We start from the raw sequence: 15,804 nt of genomic DNA, 5'->3' as shown, positions 1-15,804 counted from the left end.
AATTAGATAGTAAATATCTACAATTTGAGTAAACTTTGTAAGTATCATGATCATGCCCAGATGGAAAATTATATGAGTACACCAAATGATGCATGATATATTTTGGTATTATTATTATTTTTATTTATTTATTTTTTAAAAAGATTTTATTTATTTATTAGAGAGAGAGAGAGAGACAGGCAGAGACACAGGCAGAGGGAGAAGCAGGCTCCATGCAGGGAGCCCAACGTGGGACTCGATCCCGGGTCTCCAGGATCACAACCTGGGCTGAAGGCGGCGCTAAACCGCTGAGCCACCAGGGCTGCCCGTATTATTATTTTTAAAAAGGCTTTAGAGCAAATAAATTTTCTTAAATTATGATGCTACCGAAATATGTCATGTATCATTTAGTTTACTCAAGGTAATTCAATCAACTCTCAAAAAACCATAGAAGTTGGGATATAGTGAATGGTTCTGGTAAAACAGAGAAGGGTCAAAACAGAAAAGATGTGAGTCAGGGCAACAATGGTATCTAAGGAAAGTTGTGTAATCTCTTGTTTCGCATAGAATTCGACTTTTCCATGCTCAATAATGGTAAAATGGAATTGCACATATTGCTGTGAAAGTAACTTCCACCTTAACCAGAACCTATGTTTTATAATAATGATAGCGCAGTAAGGAAATAGAATGTGTATCAAATAAAATGCTATTTAAAATTGTGAGAATTAATTTTATAGTAGAGAACTGCTTTACCTTGGCTTTCTCATTAACAAAATGAAAGGATTATTTCCCTGAATTTCATTATTGTTTGTATATTTCATCATTTATTAAACAGATATGAGGTACCTATTATGCAAACAGGAGAGCAACAGTGTCTCCCCATCTTGAGGGTGCAGACTGGTAAGGAAGAAAATAAACATATAACAGAAAATAAACATAAAACAAATTAATTACAAGTATCCTAAGTTTTATGAAAAAGTACTTATGACAGGAATCCTTTCTTAGTCTGTTGGGATGCAGGCTGAGTGTGTTTGGGGCAGGACAGAGTCCAGAAAGTCATGTCCAAGAAATCGGATATAGAAGATAAATGGGGATTTTCTAGTAAAGGAGAGTTGTGAAAGGAGTGATGTGGAAAACTTCCGAAAGGGAACATCATGTAAGAGGTCTTGACCAAAGAGGGAGCATGAGCATTTGAGTTTTTGATGCATAAAGCTTAGACTTGAAAGAATCACATTATATTGCTATTATTTCCTTTTTGTGGCAAAAAGGAAAGATTATTTTCTTCTATCAGACTGCAATCAAAAAATTAGGTAAGTAGATATAATCCTAGTGCCCCACTTCTTATTCAAAATCGCCAATTGTGCTTCCCTCTGTGGAAGAAAATTGCCCATATAGTTACCTTGACTTCCACTAAGGTCTGAAGTGGAAGAGGCCAGCTGCTGTTGCTGCTGCTGCTGCTTCCTCTTCTTCTTCTTCTTTTTTAAGATTTATTTAGTTATTTAGAGAGAAAGTGCATGTAAGAGAGTAGAGGGGGAGGGCGGGAGGGGGAGAGAGAGAGGTTTTAGCAATTGTAAGTAAAGTTGCTCTTAACAACCATGAGCGGATTTTGTGTGAACGTAAAATTTTAGTTCACATGCATAAATACCAAGGGATATGATTGTTGAATTGTACAGAGAGAGTGTGTTTAGCTTCTTTTTCTTTCTTTTCATTTATATAAGTTGCTAAGAGCAAGGGGTTCTAATTTTGATATAGTCCCATTTCCCTTTTGTTTCCCAGGTGAAATCTGAAACTGGCTCCTATACACAGAGAGGGAGGTGAGACCATAGGTAGACTGACTACTCCAGATCCGTAGGTGGCGGTTACAACAAGCAAGGGGGCTTATGTACAAGGCTTGTCGTGGGTGGCTGCAAAACAAAGAGAATATTAAAAGTTTACATAGCGGCCTTAACTGTGTCTAGCCACTGTCCAGCTGGTCTCAACAACACATTGCTCTCTCAAGGTTGCATCCTTGAAACCGGCTTCTAGTGTGGGGAAGGACAGGAATGGGGGTGCAGAGCTTCCCATGGCCTGGGTTCAGCTCTTGGGTCAGCAGGTAGTCACATCCTCTTGACGGCCTTCTCCAACACCTTTTTTTTTTTGGTCTTTCATGATCTGTGCATGGTCTGGTGACAATTTCATGACTAGAGGAAAAACTCATTCCATAGCTAACATTATTATGTGGCATTACTTGATTGATTCTGCATAAGGCAGGAATACTGAAGATCTTTATAAGAGTGATTTTTATCTTATGCTTTTTATTAACTAGTCCCCCGGATAATGAAATGATTCATAGACATTGTCCCCCTAACTCCTTGGATGTCTAAATAGAAAGAGTTATAGAGCCTCAGGGTTAGGAAGGAAATGATAAGACATTCTTTCCATCCATTGGATAAACATTTTAGCAGTCAGATCATTTTTCTAATGCACATTTCCAGAACCTTTTCTCACTGTAGGCCTCCAAGTAGCATAACTCATCTGGGTGTTAGAACAGGCAAGGAAAAAGGAACTTCTAATTTTTCATTTATAAGATGCCTGCCCGAATTTTCTCGGCTTAGCAGTGAAACGTCTCCCGTCAATGTATCACTTACTTTAGAGCAGATTTGGCAGTGGCTGAAATGATTGTACGGACAGAGTGAGAGCTTTCTAATCAGTCAGAGCTGGGCATGTGTGCTGGCTTAGCAACGTGGACGAGTCACTTAAATATCCTGGGCCACAGTTTACCTCATCTGTAAAATATAAAGACTAGGATTTATTTACACCAGAACATAGTTGCCTCTCAGTAAATGGTAATTTTTTTAAAAAACTGATTAGTGATAGAAATGAAATGCAGAGAGAGAAATTTTATTTCTGGTGCATTTTTGTTAATAGAGGAAAGCTGAGAAATTCACCATCAAGAAAGATGACAAGGTTAAAAACTTGGATTTTATTTTCCATAAATCCTACCTAGGTTTTTGGTCAAGATAATAATCTACTTGTGGTCTGCTTTCTTATGAAGCATGTCCTTGGAAGCGATGAATATTGAATAATATCCTTGGCAGACAATACCAAAGAGCCAAGTGATATCACAATGATTTTCAAACACAAAACAAAATTAAATATTACTAAGGGGGGGTGGAGATGTATCTCCCCATGGGAACTTGTGAATTTTTGAATAAGTAAGAAATTCTCATGGTTCAAAACTCAAATAGTAAGACCACCCCAGCAAGACTCGCCTACATTGCTCTCCTCACCTGTCAAGTTCCCCATATCTCTGCCCCCTAAAGCTCATTGGTTCTGTTACCTACTCAGTATTTCTCTACGTCGATACAAATATGAATGTCAAGTCTTTTCTCCCTTTTCATTACACAAAAGTTTGTGTATGTACTGTTGTATATCTAGCTTATGAAGCATATATATGCGTCTGGAAAGCCTTATGAATTAGCATGCCACCTCTGCAGAGTGACCAGGTTGAGCTTCTACGCAGCATTCCAGCCTTATTGCTGATGCAAAATCTTTTGCTAAATAAAAAGTGGCCCACCTCTCAGCCTTGCTGACTTAGTTCTCCTCTTGCCTAGAGGCAGAATGTGGCTGTTGGTAAGAACTCAAGGCCTCTGTAAATTTTGAGACCATTTCTAGAGTTTAACTACTCATAAAAATAAGCTCTGGGAATTCTGACATTCTTCCTTCTGGCAAAATCGGTCCTGAGGGATTGATTCTAGCCTGAAGGCTTGTGATAACGAATAAAGGTGTTTCGGTATAAAAGTTAATGCAGCTTTTCATTGAAGAGTGAATGTTTTCACCTGTAGAGCTTGAAAGGACAAAGGATGCTAAAGCAGTCTTCTTTTCTGAATAGAGCAAATGACCTGGGAAGAAACCTTTCTAAAGCAATTGGTTGTAAAGGTGACTTAATTGTCGCTCTGAAGGAAACTGTGAACTAACTCCCAAGAAAGTACGTGAGAGTCCCTTCTCTGAGTCAGAATGGTGGGTGTCAGAGTCACTGTCATCAATGCAGTTTATTTTGTAGCTAACATTTCTGGGTGTAGTTTCATCTTTCTGAGCTTATAAGCATCCTAACTTGTTTTTAAAACCTCAAAGAACATACATAGAATTATCTGAATTTATAATAATGGAAGGCAGGATGAAGTTAGGGTCAAATATACAAATATTATAAAGTATAAGGTCACTTAAACCATTCACAATTTATCTATTAAGAATTCGTCTGCTATCTCTGCAATAGATTTACCCTCATTTGTGGCTTTGCTTCTGTTAATAATCAAGTTTATTTGCATTTTCTGAGTACAAAGCAAGTAATTATAAGAACAGGTGCCCTGAAGACAGCTGAATGGTAGGTGGAAGCCAATCTGGCTTCCCTATTTTCTGTGTTTCTAGATTGTGAGGAGAACACAGCTAATCCCTGGAGCCAAGCCAAAGGAGGAGACTGACGACTTGAATATCAAGGCCAAAGGCTCCAGTTGTATAACATTCTGGTTTCCTCTGCAGATGGTGGCCATAACCCGGGACATCGATGGTAGGTCTCATCTCCTCGAAAGTGTGCATGACAGCCCTGTAAATTTTGCATTCATGCTGACTTAAATCATAGGGACAAGTTTTGATAGGATGTTTGAATCCTGTACTGCTTTTGGAAACCTCTGAGAACTATCCTCAACACGGGAAGGGATTCTCAGCAATCTAGACAGGAATATATACATATGTATGTATTCCTATATAACATAATTTTAAGCTTGCAAAGACATCAAACTCATTTTTGATACCAATTATGGCACATCTGACCCTTCATCCTATGCTACTACCATGTGGCTTATCATTCAAGTACTCTGCTGTTTAGCTTTTATATGTTTTCAACATTTTATAAGAGGATCTTAACAAACTAAATTGTAAGCTTTTGTTTAGCAGAGGCATTCCTTTCTTTTTTAAAAGAGTTTATTTATTCATGAGAGACACAGAGAAAGAGGCAGAGACGCAGGCAGAGGGAGAAGCAGGCTTCCTGTGGGGAGCCCGATGAGGGACTCGATCCCAGGACCCTGGGGTCATGACCTGAGCCAAAGGCAGATGCTCAACTGAGTCATCCAGGTGCCCTCCTATTTTTTATTCAGTAGATATATATATATTTTTAATTTTTATTTATTTATGATAGTCACACACACACACACACACACACACACACACAGAGGCAGAGAGAGAGACATAGGCAGAGGGAGAAGCAGGCTCCATGCACCGGGAGCCCGACGTGGGATTCGATCCCGGGTCTCCAGGATCGCACTCTGGGCCAAAGGCAGGCGCTAAACCGCTGCACCACCCAGGGATCCCCTATTCAGTAGATATTTACTGAGTGCCTACTATGGACCAGATTCTCTCAGGGACCGTGATAGAATCCCTGCTGTCCTGGAGTTCTGGATAAAACTTCAAAAATATATGAGTGCATCTAGGGGATGTTAGATGGGGATAACTAAGTAAGAGCAAGAGCTGAGGGAGCCTGGACTGACATAGATTGAGTGGTGAGGGAAGGAAACGCTGACCACATGCTCCTCAGGCAAAGACTTGAGTTCAATGAGTGAATGAGCCACATAGATAACAAATACAGAAAAGAGCACATAAGGTGGAAGAATGGTTACTGGTAAACAGTAAGTGCCCTGAGCCCGACATGGGACTGTGACATGGGACTGTGTTTGTCATGTTCACAAAGAGCAAGGAGGTAAATATGACTTGAAAAAAGAGAGAGAAGGATAATAGGTGAGATCAGATATGCCAGAGAGAGGCAGAGTGGATAGCGTGAATAACGTGGAACTGTGACCTTTCTGCCCAGGGAGATGGGAAGCCATTAGCAGAGGTGATGAGGGCTAGGGAGCAAGAGTAGAAGCAAGGAGACCAATTCCAAGGCTGTAAAAATAGTCTAGACAAGAGATAGTAGTAGTTAAAACCAGTAGCTGGAGGAGTGATTCCAACATAATTGATACAGTAAACATCTCTTAAGAGAACTTGCCCCAAGCAGTGTGACTGCTTCTGGGCTCTTGACCATTTGTACTGCCTCTTGTAAAATGGAGAATGAATTTCAGGTTAATCAAATAGATTGATTTCATTCATTTGAAGGTTTATGAGCCATGGCTACATACATCTTTTTGACAGCTCCTATTGGACCCAACGGGAAGATCAACAGATATGAATCTTTAATACTCTTTTTCCTACTTCATTTCAGGACAAGGTTTTTAGTTATTTTTATTTCAAAATGTGATAAAGAATCTTCTAAGAGAAGGTAAAACTTTTCTTTATGTTTTGGGCTTCACCGACAATACTAGAATCGTGAGGCACAGATCATAGGTGACCCTGTATCTTATCACCTACAATCTAGACTTGTTACTTGTCTCCTTTTACTGGAGGATGTCTGGAAGTCAGGGCCAATGTCATCTGATGAAGAATAATATTAAAAAAGGAGTCATTGGAGCTATTCATTAAGTCAGTCAGTTTACAAATATTTATTGAGGTATGGCAGTGAGTTGACCACCATGCTGGTGAGGACAGACCCAAAGATGGATGTTGCAGTATGGTTGGTGCAATGGCACATACATTACAGCTGCATAGAAGCATGATGTACCGGCCATAGGATGTATGTGTGCAGAAGGCTCAGAAGGAGCCTAGAGAGGGGGGAGGTATCTCACTGTACATAGGAGAGGTTTAGAAGATGTTGATGCATGAAATGAATCTAGAATGAGATTGTTAGGTGGACAAGGAAGTCCATTGACTAGTTTTGGAGAAGAGTGAAATTAGTAGAAGTCTTTCTAAAAAACAGAAATAGTCCCCAAGGTGGGGTGGTGGTGGGGAACTTGAAAGATTACAGCATGGTTATTAGATGGCAAGAATAGCCTTTACTGAGGTCCCAAGTATTAGGTAAGAATTGTAATTGCCAACTGGACGAGATAAAAACCAGAAAGTTGACTTTGGTGTCTGGATAGCAAGAATGTTATTCGATAGAGCTGCTACTATTGGGAGGCTCTATGGGAGGCCTGAGCCCTCAGCAACACTGATAGTTTTTAAGGACTTGTTTTGAAGTATTGCCACATGGGTCATACCTTAATCTGTGAAAATGTTCCTGAAACTTTGCAAGGTTTAAAAATAAATTTGACCTTATTTTATGTAGATCAGAGGAGCTTATAGGTATAGTAATCATATGCTTAATGCTCTTTATATTGTTAACACTCTTGGTTTCTGGAGGCCTTCTAGCTTGCAGTGAAGACCGAGGGGACTGGAAAAATCAGACTTGATTTTTTGCTCTATCACCTACCTGCTCTCCTTGCTCCATGTTTAGCCTTAGTTTTGGCATCTGAACAACTGAGAGAATAATAGTACCTTCATCCCAGGGTTAGAGTGAAAAGAGAAATTATTATATGTAAAAGACTTAGCCAAATGGGCGTCCTATATTAAGTGCTTACTGCACATTATTCTCAATCCCCAGCTCACTTTTTGTATGCCTGTATTTCCATGATGGCTTTGCCCTAAGTAACTTATTCTCAATATTATAATATAAACCAACCTTTATCTGAAAATCTTGGCTCAGAGGCCTGGAGGAAAGTGGTTTCCTGATAGTAAAGAGAAGCAGGACAAAGATTTAGCGTTTACCTGTAAGTAAAACAAAATCAATCTCTCCTTGAGCCGTCCACTTCTCAGATCTCCATGAAGCTGAGAAATGTGCGTCTGCTTCATATTCCCCTATAACATTCCATCATACCAGCCAAGACAAAATTTCCATGTTTGGCTTTGGCTTTCCTAGCCGACTTTCTAGTTCATAGTACCTGCTCCCCACAATCTCAGATCTTCTATAGCCTCTAGCTACTCCTGAGTTGTCTTCTAGTTTTACTTATAAAAGAGATTGCAGCCTTCAGAGTTGTTTTGTTTTTCTATACCGGTGACCAAGTTTTGCTAGCCTAATGTCTCATGGTCTTAGTTGTTAATTAATAGGGGTTGTTACTTAATTAACAGCCCCTATTTATTATATATAATTAATTAATAATATATTAATATATTGTTCCTTCTCCCGGGTTAAAAGCTGCAAAAGCCTTTGAATATATAGATGTCAGTTTTAGACTTATATGTAGAGTAAAAAAATAAAACCCTTACTTATCAAAATGGGTAAGACCAATGCCATTTTGCCATGAATATGAATTATGAATTGTGAATGATAGCTTGCGGTATTTTGTAGATGACCACAGTGGATGATTCAGTCTAAAGAACGTGGGAGGATTTTTAAACAAAACTGAATGATAGTTCTTGATGTTTCAATGTGTGTGTGTGTGTGTGTGTGTGCATGCGCATGCACACACCCATGTATGAGTTCATTTAAATTCTTTTTGCTTCCCACACCCTGCCTACCAAATAATTATGACATTCGAAAATATACATGGATTTCATAGCCAGTGTCAGTTATTAGATCGTGAAATTAGAATTTCCGGCTCGAGTATTTTATAGTCTCTTTACTTAGAATTTCTCAGTGGTTGACCCTACCCTATTTAAAGTTACAATATATTACATCCACAAAATCAGCTAAGTTCTCATAAGGATTAACGTGTTTCCTGTGAGGATGGCTCTGAAGGGTCAGTCTTCTGAGTGCTCTGTAGAAACGTCAGAATAACCATTGTGGGAATTCAGTGAGCTGGAATCTCCCAGAACTTCATGGCAGTTCTCACACCTGTGCCTTAACATGCTTTGAGATTCACTATGTAGAATGTCACAAGTAATTTCATGTTGGTAAAATGCAAAATTTCCCAAACGCAATTGCCTCATGTAAGCAGGTTCAAGGCTCTTCCTAAAATAATGTGATTCTTTTGAGTGAGAGGAAAGGGGCTGTAGGTACAGACATCGTGCATATGGTTTAAAACAGATGTTCCCAGCCCCTAGCGTACTGCGGACTCCTCTGGGGAGACTGATCAAATTCAGATTCCTGGGCCCTGCTTCTGAGGAACCTGGTGTCATAGATCTGGGTTGAGGCACACATTTGCATCATTAACAAAACCCAGGAGACCCTGACATGGGTGCGTAGAGATCACATCTTCACAAACAGCGGCTGGACATCACCAAGGGCAGCCAGTCTTGAACAGATCCCATGCCTTCCTTCTGGTCTGAATGCCCGGTCCTAGTTCCCAGCCTAAGACTTGCTGGTATGTTCTCAGTCGCCAGAGTTTTGGCTCACAGACCCTCACTTCCTGTGACAGGTGCTGACAGCTGCCAATTCCTGATATATGAGTCACCCTCCTCCTCAAATGCGCTAACAGAGATTGTAAAGGGCTTCCGTAAATTATAGTTTGCTTCCATCTACAAATAATAGCACAAAAAAACCCCTGAAAAACATTTTTTTTCATTTCTAAAAAGAACACATTCATATGAAAAAAAGCCATTAAATGGATAAGTCCAGAACAGCTAAAATTGTAAGTTATCTGGACGTGAAGAGAGATGACAGGGAACCAAGAAGAGAAGGAGATTTTTCTAAGGATTTGTAGCATTCCCCCGCAACACTACAGACAATATTAGAGGGTTTTTTTTTTTCCTGCAAGCTCTAACAATGTTAGCTATATTTTTATTGCTGATTAATACTTATTAGTAATTATGCTCTTTGCTTTGAGCATTTAAAAATACCTACTGACAAGCTTTTAAAAAAATACCTACTATTCTTGAGTCCCTAATCATTGAGGTTTGAGGTCTTATATCAATTAGTGTCATGCTTTCAATCACATTGTGCTTAAGCTAGAAAGACAAATGACTCATGCTGCATTTATATATGATGGAAGTTCCATTTTTCCTTAGTAGCCATCCTTTCAAGTATGTCTCTGTTCCTACATGTCAAGGGAACTACTTCCTTCGACATTCCACCGGTGAAGTTGATGACCCTTTTCAGAATCTTACAATGATTCAACTCTGGAATATTATAAGACAAATGTTCTATTTCTAGTCAGATAAGAGAAGATAGGGACTAGCTCTCAAAGCTCCAGGAGTGTTTGTTTCTCTGTTTGGGTAGAGAAGTGAAGGATAACAGCACATATTTTACTTAGATTTTTCATGTTTAATGTTTTTAGATGGTTCTGAACCATTTGATGGAGATGGGACCTTCCTTTCCCTTCCTCATTTCTTGCTTTCTTTCAGTTGCCATTGAGAGAGCACCTATTCATGTTCAGGCAATATGGTTAACACCAAAGGAACAAAGATGAATACAAAACCGTCCTTGACAGCTCTCCCAGAGATAATAGTCTGGTTGAAAGGGGAGAGAAAGAACACAATAAATACTATACAAGGCAATAAGGACTGTGAGGGGAGTATATCCTGAGTACCATGGAGGTATTCATAATTCATAATGTTTGTTTGAGTGCCAGACTCTGCCTAGCTACTGAAGATAGAGTAAGCCACTGAATTCAAGGAGCTTACATTGGAGAGAAGGAGGAGGGTTACTTTTAGAGATAGAGAATTGCACAGAATGTTATGAAAGCAAAGAAGAGCTGGGGGAGGCAATGGGGATAAGGTATAGTTTCCTGGAAGAGGATGTAACGTATGTGAGAATCTTAAATGATAGGAGTTAGCTAAACAAAAGGTAGAGGGCCAAAGACACAGGTCACATAGCAAGTTGGAGGGGACTGCAAATGATTGATTTTTTTCTAGAGAATCGAGTCCTGGACAGAGGCTGATAGAAGCTGTGAGTGGAGGGGGAGACAGGTACCGTCCACAGAAGGATCCAAGGCCAGCTGAAGACACGCAACTTTATCTTGTCCTGGGGAGAGCAGCTGAAGAGGGCAATGGAACAGCACAAAATTTACGTTTCATACCCTGGCTGTTTCATGGCTGATGCATCTAAGATAACACTAGAAGCTTTGGACATCGTAGTAATACCGTTTGCAAGAAGTAAGAGCCTTCGGTAGGGCTGAGGTGGGAGTGTTGAGGAGGATGGTAGGAGAAATAGAGGAGATGAGATCAGTAACACTTAGGGATCAATTGATATGAGAAGTAGTGATAAAGGGAGAAATCAAGAATGATGCCCTGAGTTCTAGCTTAGTTAACTGGATGGATGGTTATGACACTAACTCAGAATTTTGGGGGAGAGACAGGCATGAAGAGGAAGACCATCAATTTGGTTTTGGACACCTTGATTTTGAGGTGCCTGGATCACTCTTGGGAGAGCTACCACAGGTGATGAGATATTTGAACACGAAAGGAATCTAGGCAACAAATGTAGATTTGGGGCTCATAAGACTATAGGGGCAGTTGAATCTGAGTTCAGTTTTGGGTACAATGAATTCAAAAATCCATTGGAAGTGGCAATGCAAGTCTAAAAATTCAGAATTGAGACTGAGACACGTTATCTTGAAACCAGCAGCAAGTATATGGACTATATTTCTCTCTGATCACATAAAATATGATTAACAAGGTAGTTAAGTCTACCCAAGTGCTAAAGGGAAGATGTAAAAGACGAAAGGAAATTAACAAAGCAGAGAATAAAGAAGATCCATAAAAATTGAGCATCACATCTATCAGGTTTGTGAGAAGGCACCTGGGAAAGTGTCACAGGAATTAGAGAAAATGCTGAGCTGGGAAGGTCGATCCCAAAATTAACATTTCTGGAGCTTCGAAGTAAGAGTTGTTCCCAGGTTTTTAGTTGTCCTGGGTGGTCCCACCTGACTCATATTCTAGGACCTAAGTTGTGAGGTTAGGATGAGGACATGGTTCTTGTAGTCCAAGAAGTTCTGATTGCTCGCAATCATTCACTGAGCCCTTCCTAACTTCCTAACACGCCACTGTAAATTTTCCTGTGCTCAATTCACATAAATCGAGAGCATGGTGAGTGGTTGGCCCACTTCTGAATAAATCTGTAAACCTAAGCATGAACCTGTCTTCATTCAGTCTTCTCGGCAACTCTCAGCCCTGGCTGCCCACGGGAATCATCTGGGGAACTTTTTTTTTTTTTTTAATATTTTATTATTCGTTCATGAGAGACACAGAGAGACAGAGACATAGACAGAGGGAGAAGCAGGCTTCCTGCGAGGATCCTGATATGGGACTTGATCCCAGGATCCCAGGATCCCAGGATCAGGACCTGAGCCAAAGGCAGAGGTTCAACCACTGAGCCACCCAGGTGCCCCCATCTGGGGAACTGGGGAACTTTTATGAAGCAAGATGCGTTGGTCTACTCTCTTAGAGAGGACTACTTAATTGTGGTGGGGTGGGGCTCAGGCATGCACATGTTTTAAAAATCCCCCAGGCGATTCTAATGTGCAGACAACATGGAGAAGCACTGCTGTCAAGTAAGGAAATACCTGCTTGGCCAAATCAGTGAAGAAACCCTCTGCATACATGTAATAAATAATGTATATGAACATATGATCACCTTGTGAGAGGCTGTTGAGGGAGGAACTAGTAAAACCCTAAGAAAGCAGCATGAAATAGGTTTTTGTTTTCTTTGTGGTTTTTAACCTTAAAAGGCACCTGTGCTAGGGTAGGGAGTTGACTCAGGCATAGAAATCTAGACATTTCTCTGCTCCTTCAAGCAGCCAGATGTCTATGAAGGTCCTTCTGTCAGCAGAACAGGGAGGCCTGCTGTATCCGACATTTGACTCAGCCCCACCCACACGGATGGAACAGCTATGCCAGATGTATATTTATAATCACTTTTCTTGCAATTTTTGTGCTCTTTTCCTGTTTTCCCAACTATCCCCTTGCCTCTCCACTTTCTGGAAGTAGCACATTCCAAGACTCTTATTCTAATTTATAGGCTTGGCTACTTAATATCCATCTGGCTTTGGGTACTTTAATTCCTCTGGCAACTGTTTCTTCATCTGTATCAGAGTTGGTTGGGAAGGTTGAATGAAGGAACACATCTGAAGTGCTTAGCCCAGTGCTAGACGACAGATTGTGGGCTCTCGAAAACATGAGTAAAGCCACACTGCAGTTCTATACGTTATTTGTAATGTATTTTACTGTTTACTTATCATGTCCTTCCCTAGGTTTTTCTCTAAAAAACATTTCTATAGGCTTGCACAGGTGTCTTCATCTTTCTAAGTACTTCAGCATTTATTTTCTTCTGAGCTAAGGAGAGCCCCAATAAAACAGGCCAACAGTTTGGCCCGCAGAGGATCATCACTCAGCAGTAGTTTTATGGTGCAGATGCCTGGTCTGACCCCACATCCCCATCTTTATTAACATTCAGTTTGAGTTCCTGGTAGGAAAAGCCAATAATAGCAAATGCCCCTATTCCAGGGTAGCCACCAGAGTTCCGTAAGCCAAATGAGTCTGTAAACAAGTAATCTAGATGTCAATGGGTAATGGTTATGTGAAAATATCATACAAGAGGACACTGAATATTACATGGGAAGCAAGTAACAGTGTTGGCCGCAATCTGTTGCCTAGAGCCCTGCATGAAATCAAAAACAATGAACTCGTGGAGACCTCAGTCCATTCACAGTGACTTTGTTTTCATTTGCCCATTTCAAGACCGATTTAGTAGTATTGTCAATTTGCGATTTATTTGTTTCTATGTGAAAGTGAAAACATCCCTCGTTGAAGTAAGAACGGTAACTGAGTAGTGTTATCAATCCATTGAAAAAAGTGTGGGATGATAACTAATCTGTTGGCTGAGTAATTAACATCACCTCCCCATACAAAATTCAACAAGAAAGATCAAGAAGTTCCCAACCTTCAGTGATACATTTGCTTTAAACTAACAGACGTACAACCTAAAAGTGCCATTTTATATTTCCTTGCAATCCTTAACACTATTTCTGTCGTTTCTTTATGTCTACCGTCTGTCTGGTCCTCTTTTGGCTGAAAGTTTTTCCTTTCTATTCCACATCGCACTTAACTGATTAGCTCTCCCAGATTATTTTAAGTGACTCTACATCATGTATCATTCAGGGCACCAAATGCTGGTTCAGTTTTTCTAGACCCTAAAATGTTTTTTTTTTTTTTTTAACATGGGAATCAACCACGCTGTTATTCAGAACTCCCCCATTCAAAGTGGCAGGTAAGGGAATGCTGTGGCTCTTCACTCCAGAACTGGGGTTGCATGGGGACACCTGCCCTGCCGCCTTCTGGGCTGAATATGTCTATGAGTCCAGGCGAGGGCGAGCTGCAGGCCATGCTGTGATATAAATGTGTCCAGTTTACCTTAGCACTTTGTGAGATACTCATGTTAAATGAAGAGATGAAGAAGGAAGGTGAAAAGGGAATAAACTCTCAAGGTCAGTTGTGAAACTTCCTTTTGCTTAAAAAATGATGAATTGCCTGTGCCTTTCACCTTCATTTTCAGAAACTTCTTTATTTCTAAATAATGTTTCATTCTTCGTATAGGTAAAAAATTACTAGGGTGATCCCCATTGAGACAGTTCAACTAGATCTATCCAGTATGGCCCCCGGGGGGGGGGGGGGAGGGCGCGGGGAAGGGCTTCAAATAGGGTGGTTTCTGCAGTGGGCACTAGGGGTCAGGATAGAGCCAGGCATCAGATGGGCAGAGGGCCCTTAGGCTCCGGGGCTAGCTTGTGGGGGGTGGGGTGGGGGAGTTGGGGGGTGGGCAATACCCAGCAGTCCTGGTTTCAGAGCAGGAACAGGCAAAACGTGTCAATTAAGAGATATACACAAACATCAACAGGTGTGAATCCTGAGCAGAGTAGGAAAGTGTGCCTGTCACAAGTATTCAAAGGACATCAGAGTCAGAACAAAAAAGAGATCCTGGAATCCCATGGATACCTGAGCTAATTTCAGGGTAAATCAGAACCAAAACTTGGAGATAAAATTAGAGCTTTGTGGGGACAGGAAAGAAAGTGTTGCCCTAGCAACATCTCAGTGGGTTCTACACTACAACTTGTCTGTTGGTTATTAATTAAAGGACTATTTCCTTATAACATTTGCAGTGGGTCATACCTTTGACCATATGCTTTTTCATCTTAATCTGAAAGATGGTGATGGATGGTAAAATAATAAAAAAGATAGTATGAAATTCAATCCACTCTTTCCTGAGAAAGCTGTTATATAATTTTATCAATTCCAGTATCTTCTGCTGTGTATGTCCACTAAAAACTGAATGTGAACACGTTATATAAATGTAGCAGGGACAATGTAATCTGTTTCTGAGAACGAGCATTTTGATGGCATAGAGACCAAGAAGGGTTACATATTTCTTTTTCTTTGTAAATATTTAAGAACTAGACAGTCCTCGTTGAAATTATCCTTGTAAGAAAGGAAAATAATAGGTCTTATGAGGCCTGAAGCTTATAATTCTGGGGACAGCCTCTTTGATTTGATTATAAATTAATTAATTATGATTACAAAATTAGATATGGAAGCAAATAATTATCTGACATGACAAAAATCGCAAGAAATCCTATATTCTTCTAATATCTGAAAAATAGAAAAAAAAAGAAACAGAAAATCTAGAAATATTTTTATTCATAAATTGACACTTCATAATACCTTGTTTTTCTATTTTTTCTATGGTTTTTTTTTGGCTTTATGTACTTTTTATGATAAAGATTTGTAAGATTTTTAAAAAAGATTTTATTTACTTATTTGAGAGAAAGAATGAGAGAGAAAAAGAGAGAGCACAAGCAGGGGGAGGGGGAGAGCAAGAAGCAGACTCCCAGCTGACCAGGGAGCCCGGCGCGGCTCAATCCTAGGACCCGAGGATCACGACCTGAGCTGAAGGCAGATGCTTAACCGACTGAGCCACCCCTGTAAGATTTTTTTAAAGGAAAGAATAGAAAGGTAATCCGGTCTCTGTTAACATAATTGATCAGAATCTGTTTGTGTGCACACTCTGGCATGTAT

The 15,804-nt window shown here is 40.1% G+C and overlaps 1 protein-coding gene across 2 annotated transcripts in view; it reads left to right on the top strand.

Annotated features, from left to right (window-relative positions):
• The window catches only part of RAB27B (RAB27B, member RAS oncogene family), a 137,704-nt gene that overhangs the window by 11,656 nt on the left and 110,244 nt on the right, over positions 1-15,804 (top strand). Inside the window, exon 1 of one of the 2 annotated variants that reach the window (XM_049112539.1) lies at positions 4,390-4,525. The exons of the other annotated variant lie outside the window; for it this stretch is intronic. The gene's annotated coding sequence lies outside the window, so the exon portion shown is untranslated. Of the gene's footprint in view, positions 1-4,389; positions 4,526-15,804 lie in introns of those variants that run through there. 2 annotated transcript variants of the gene reach the window in all.

The sequence above is a fragment of the Canis lupus genome, chromosome 1 (genome assembly GCF_003254725.2).
Source record: "Canis lupus dingo isolate Sandy chromosome 1, ASM325472v2, whole genome shotgun sequence".
Taxonomy (NCBI): domain Eukaryota; kingdom Metazoa; phylum Chordata; class Mammalia; order Carnivora; family Canidae; genus Canis; species Canis lupus.
The sequence above is the reverse complement of the archived record's forward strand: the minus strand, read 5'-3'. Positions and strand labels throughout refer to the sequence as shown.